This window comes from Phragmites australis, chromosome 14 (assembly GCF_958298935.1).
Source record: "Phragmites australis chromosome 14, lpPhrAust1.1, whole genome shotgun sequence".
NCBI lineage: Eukaryota > Viridiplantae > Streptophyta > Magnoliopsida > Poales > Poaceae > Phragmites > Phragmites australis.
Genome location: NC_084934.1, coordinates 8394549 through 8401193, shown reverse-complemented (window position 1 = coordinate 8401193; position 6645 = coordinate 8394549).

The window sequence follows — 6645 nt, the reverse complement described above, 5'->3', positions numbered from 1 at the left end:
TACCGACTGGGGGGCCTGGAGTTGCGGCGATTGTTTGCTTGAGCAACTTGGATCTGAGCCGCATCGTGTAGGATCTTGACTTGATTGACCATAGGAGTTAGTGGATTCATCGGATCCAATTCTGGAAAGGATTTGAGAATCGGATGAGCTCCTTGCACGTTAGCATCCAGAGTACTGAATACGTCACTACCGAGGTTTTGTTGTGGTCGAGCCGATGAAGCCTCATGGTGAGTGTTAGGAGGGAGCTTGTCCCTTTAGCCGTGGGCTATCACGGGCGAAGGCACACCCACCGGAAGTCATCGGGAAAGGCCAAGAGGCATCTGCCTTCCTGTGGTCTGCCGGTGGAGGGTCGTGTTGGGTGCACGTAAGGCTCCAGCTGTGGATGTTTTGGGTGGTAAATCAGCGCCGGTACCATTGGCAACGGCGGCTGTCGTAGGATCTTCAAGAATTTCCGCACCGCTGTCGACCACGGCATTTGGATCCACCGTCATTGGGTCAGCTGGTGGGGGTCATCGCCTTTGGCCACAAACATGAATCGATCTATTTGGCTGCTCTGGCTAGTGTTGGAGTCACCGTCGCCACCCTCGTCGCTGTTGGTGTCCATACAGTGGAGAACATTAGGCTCCGCGGGATCCCACTCGAGATGTCCCACCTCGCGATACGCATCCAATGGTCTAGACTCGAGGGTATCGGTGTGGATAAGTCCAACTTGATCGTCCCAACAAAAAACCATAGTTTCAATGATGATCTCAAAGTCAATGGGAGGGGACTTGAAGATGTCCGTCGTCGACTTGAAGTGGGCGTAGAAGCCGGTGTTAGAGAATCCGATGCAAAAGTGAGCCCGGTGCATTATTAATTCTACAAAACAGAAGAATACACCTACCTGGCGCGCCAACTGTCGAAGATTAGTTCCCGATAATAAGTCCATAAATTGACTAGGTACCTTCGAGTGCAGGGATTAATCACGAGATGAGACACAAGATGTATACAGGTTCGAGCCTCCGATTGGAGTAATACCCTACGTCCTGTGGGGGTGTTGCTGCTGTATATTGATGATCTTAAGTACAAGCAATGTGGCTAAAACTATTATAAGGAGTAGATCAGATCTAATATAACCTAGGGCTAAAGTTGCCTAGTAGCTCCTCTGTTGGGGTCATGATGCTTGCCTCTCTCCTTCTTCTCATCCCGCAGCCTTTCCGCTTTATATAGGGGTGAGGTACCGACTCCTATCCAGCTGTAGTCGATAGGGAGTTATCTTACTTGACGTCCAAATAGATATATCTATTTTGGATACTAATCGTTCCGAGTTGGGTAACCAATCTAAACCTTCCTAGTATATACTTTCTTGATTTCGGGTGTATCAGGTACCGTTGATTCGGTTCCGTATCTGGAGCTACCTAATATGTGTTGTACATACCCTGTCTGTGTATGATATACTCCTTCTGCGCATATACCCCATAGTTAGATATTCAATAGATATACTGGGTAGTGCTTTTCATACAAACTCATTATGACAATGCATTGATCAGTACTAAAATAAGCATAGCATCAGTATCTATACATTAGGGTGTGTAAGAAGAAAAGCAACAAACACAAACAAAAATCAGTCACCAGCATCATATACAACAATCATCCAACAAAGAGTCTATTATTTGATTGATCCGCATCAGATTATGGAGATAATTATATACGACTGCAAGCTCGACTGTGATAGTGAAAAGACGTGCAAGGTGCATGTGTAATAACCATCTGGTCTAGCTTTGCAGTAATATATATGGTAAATAGTTCTCCAATTTCATCATTTGCAAAAAAGTAAAACAAGTATGAAAACAATGCAATTTTTAATACAACACATAATAGAAGTTGAACTATGCCAGAGCTGAACAACATACCATATCATAGCAATCCTAAATTTCAGAGAATATGCAAAAATGATATACTATACAAACCACACTAACACCAAAAAATGTTATTGCGAAGAAAATATAGTGTTCATGTTACATTACAGCACAGTGGATCAAGTAAATGGCCTTATTAGGACTTCAATACTGATTACCTGTTTGGAAAGGAAGCAAATGACCTCATTAGGACTTCAGTACTTGAGAAGAATGCTAGCTTTCTCTCCGAACAGGTAATTAGTACTAAAGTCCTATAAGTAATAAAGAAATACGACCTCGAGCCATATCATCGTCGCTACTATTTTATTGTATTTCAAAAGAAATTTTTGCTTCTCTATAGAGAGCATGGCTTAATTAGGACTTCGATGATTTGCACCAATGTTGTCCACTGTCCTAACATCTTAATGTACAGAAACTGACACCTCTTGTAAATAATATTTGAGCTTAACTAAAAAAGTCAAGCTCCAATTGCTGAGATTTCAGTGAATCATCATAGACAGGGCAATGTTTATGAGATTTCAGCTAGCAAATAGAACATGATCTAGTTCTTCAAAATTTAAGACATCATCATAGACATAGCTGCTATGCCAGCAAAGTGCACAAATTCTGAATAGAATAAATAAGAAAGTGCCAAGGTAGGAGAACTGAATATCAGTTTGCAAAATAACTACTTAGAGAAGCTAACATAACAATTTATCAAGTATCAAGTATATTAGACAGACTTTGAACTCATAGCATCACACATCCAGGGATTAATTTAATATGTATTGCACTGGATAGCCAAACCAATATGGATTTCTCAGTGTACAGGTACAGAACCGAACATACAACAAGTAACATCCAGGTCTATGCTAATGTACTCAGATATCAAGCCCAGTCTCAGTACATTCTTTCATCACAGAGCATAAAACAGATGTAACCTGTCGTCTAGATTAACAGAGTAGGGAGGGAGGTGATGATAAAATTTACCTTTGCTCTATCAGTCGGCGAGGCAAGCGGGCGCGGACGACGGTGGCACGAGCAGGACGGGGCGGCGGCATTGGTGATGGAGACAGCAGCCTTCGGGATGGGGACGACGGGGCTCCAGGGATGGCGACTTTAGGGATGATGCAGCAGGGACGGCGGCGTCGGGGAGGAGGCGGCAGGATGCGTTTCAACGCGGAGGGCATAGGTCGGGAAAATTTTTCTAAGTGTCAGAGGGTGCGGGTGTCGAGCCATTTTATCGGGGAGGGCTGTCACTGTTGGCTCAATATGAGCACCTGCAGTGAAAGAGTACCTTCACTGTCGGCTCAATAGGACGACCGGTAATGAAACTATTTTACTGTCGGCCCAATAAGTCTACCGGTAGTTTAAGTAGTTTTACTGCCGGTCCAATATGTCCACCGGCAGTGAAACCCCTGTCATTGTTGATATTGCGGGGTGCAAAAAAAATTTTTTAGTTTCGCATGCACGCTCAGAGAATCGAAGCCATGATCTGCACTAAGTAAGAACGAACAAACTACTAGGCTACTTAAGAGTTTTCAATTGAGTTTGTACTATCTATATTTATTGACATTCTGTTGTTCTAAAATCCTAATATATATTTATTTAAATTTAAAAGAGTACCTTCACTGTCGGCTCAATAGGATGACCGATAGCGAAACTACTTTCACTATCAGCTTAATAAATCCACCGGCAGTGAAACCCCTTATGCTGTTGGTACCGTGGGGTGCAAATTTTTTTTCGCGCGCGCGTAGAGAAATTGAAGCTTACATAACAAAAGTGGGGTATAATTGCATCTAAAACAAATTCATACATAGTAATTAATACAATTTAGCTACTTTATCTTAACGATTTGTCCTTCATTATGATCACGGCGTACATATGGAGGTTCCTCGGTGTCTTCCATAGGACCTAGGTTTGTACTATCTATAAGGTGAGGAAGAGGAGAATATCACTCCCGGCTCATATAATTCGCCGGCAGTGATGTCGAGATATCATTGCCGGTCAGTAGATTAAGTCGGTAGTGATGAGGTGTGAGTGCATCACTGCCGGTTCAATCCATCAGTCAACAGTGATGACCCTTATCATTGCCGGTTCATAAACCACGATGGCTGATTCTTCCCGCACGGCTAATGAACCGACAGTGATGCCCCATCACTACCGACCCATGAGGAACCGGGAGTGATGGCCAGCATATAAAACCAGGTATGTAGTAGTGACACCTCTTTGTAACATGCTCATATCAATACAAGATAAATATGACGTAGAGTTATTATTCTCAGAAAAGTTCGAACCTGTCTAAAAACCCCTGTATGTTCCCTTGTGATTCGTCTACTTCAAGCATTTCCTATTTTTTCAATAAATTTAGACAGGTTCATAAATTATCGACAAACCAGATATCCTTGGTGCTCAAGGGCTCTCTCAATGGTCAAATTTTAGATATCCATTTCAGCTCCAGCGCATGCAGCTTGAAAGACACATGTTTTCTCATCCCTTAATTATATAGACCTCCCGAAGGATATGGGGTGCATAGGTGCCATTTACTAGTGTTATCGGGATGTAACCTAGATTTGTGTATTTGATTTATGTTATCTGTTTCTATATCTACCTCTTTTCTAGGGTTTGTTTGGCCTCAAATCCTACACATCGGGAGCACATGTTTAGGCATCGATTGCGGTGGAAACTGAGTTTGTAGCGGGGTCTCAAGTGACATATCACCTTTGAAGCAACGAAGAAACCTCACATGTGATCACGGCATAACCACAACACCTAATTCGTTGATCCAGTGATTTTCCCTTAAAAGAAGTCAGGAGATGAAGATTCGCAAACGCCCAAGGAGAATTGTTTCCCACGGGTGCGTATGTTTCACTTCTACAATTTATTATTCATTTCCTCTATCTTATTCTAGATGAATCCTGAACGGTACCGAAGTATCACTCTGCCTCTTTTATTATTGTTGTTAAATCACTGCTTAAATTATGTTATTTATTTTCCTTGCAATTAATTTCCTTGTAGTTAAAATTCTGTAATTTATAATTATTATATTAATATTCCCCTCCTTTATTATGATGTGACTGAAGACAAAATTCTAGAGATAGCGATACTTTTGCAAGCTCAGTTGGAAACCTCTTGGCTTCCCTATGGATCGATAATTAAACTCTAGGTACTCTCTCTGGAAAAGGGGCTTGTTGTTTGACGCCGATAAAGAAGGTAATATAGTGAAAATAATCTTATTAGATTATGATTGTGATTTTAGTTTAATAATAATATAGTTATTAGGACTAACATATTTGTCTAGAATATATGTTAGTAAGTCTCATAAATGCAATACATGAAGAAGCCGAGACAGTTTGGTTGAATTAGAAAAAGTCCTAGGAGAAATAACTTCATCGGATGGTCTGGTGCTCACATGGTTGAACACATCGTAGCATTGTGTTCAGAGGTATTTGGCCTCACTAGATGATTCGGTGCTCAGAGGAGGATACACACCAGAGTATTTCCACCAGAGAAGGTTGCAGCTGTTGAAGATCGAAGGTCAACACGCCGGAAGGTCCGGTGATGTAGAGAAGTGCACAAGACAATACACTGGATAATGAATAGTGCAAAGACAAAGAAGAAGAAGACCTCATCGGATAGTCCGATGATTGATTTGAACACACCAGAGGAATGCACCAGAGCATTGTTTACAAAGGGGAAAATGCAGTGACCTCATGGGAAGGTCTGGTGCTCGGAAGATTTGTACATCGGAGCATATTTTCCAGAGAAAGTTGCATTAGCTCGGCTCGCTGAGGATAACACACCAGATAGTCCGGTGATAAATTGATGTGCACCGGAGTAATTTACACAGAAAACATGTTGGCTCGGATGGCTAAGGTATACTCAGCAGAAAGTCTGGTGATGAAGGTAGAGTATACACCATAGTATCCAATGTTTATAGAGGCTTGAATGGGATTTCAACAGCTAGTTTGTGAAACTGTACTTACCAGATGATCCGGTGTTAGTACTACTATTCTCACCAGATCATCCGGTGTTAATAGCTTTTTAAGCCGTTGGGTTAACGGCAAAGCGCGCGAGTTTGAGGTTATAAATACCCCTCCACTTAGTCATTTGAGTATGCAGGAGCCCAGAGAAGTTCATATACACCTGAGAAGACATCCAAGTCACCAAAGTGATTAAAGTGATCATCCAAGGCGATTAAGCATAAGATTATTGAGTGATTAGTGCTTATAGGTCTAGAGAGTGAGTTGCTAGGTGATTGTTGCCTAGAGAGTGGATCAAGGAGTGATCCAACAGTGTACCTCTTGGTACGCCGGCACCTTGGAGTCTTGGTGACTCTTCAGCAAGCTTGTTGACCCTCCGGCTTGATATGGAGCGGCGGCAAGGCGTTTGTACGGGGACGCAAAGACCCTTGCCTTTGTGGCTCAAGCTCCAAAGTGATCACAGCAGCGAGTAATCGGAAGAGAGGCTAGTGATAAGACCTTGCCTTGGTAGCTTGGTGGCTTATCTGGGTGGAGGACTTGTCTTTATGACTCGGTGGCTCAAAGCTTGTGACCGAGTGCCGACCGGGAGCATATCCTTTGTGAAGCTCCAACATGGACTAGAGGTGGCATCCATGCCATCAATACCACGGGAAAAAAATCTTTGTGCCGAGTTTGCTCTCTCTACCTTATTTACGTTTCCGCATCTAGTTACTTGCAATTTACCTTCTTAGATAGGTTGCAAGCGCTTTGATCGGTAGAGTAGAAACACGAGATAAACCCATAGC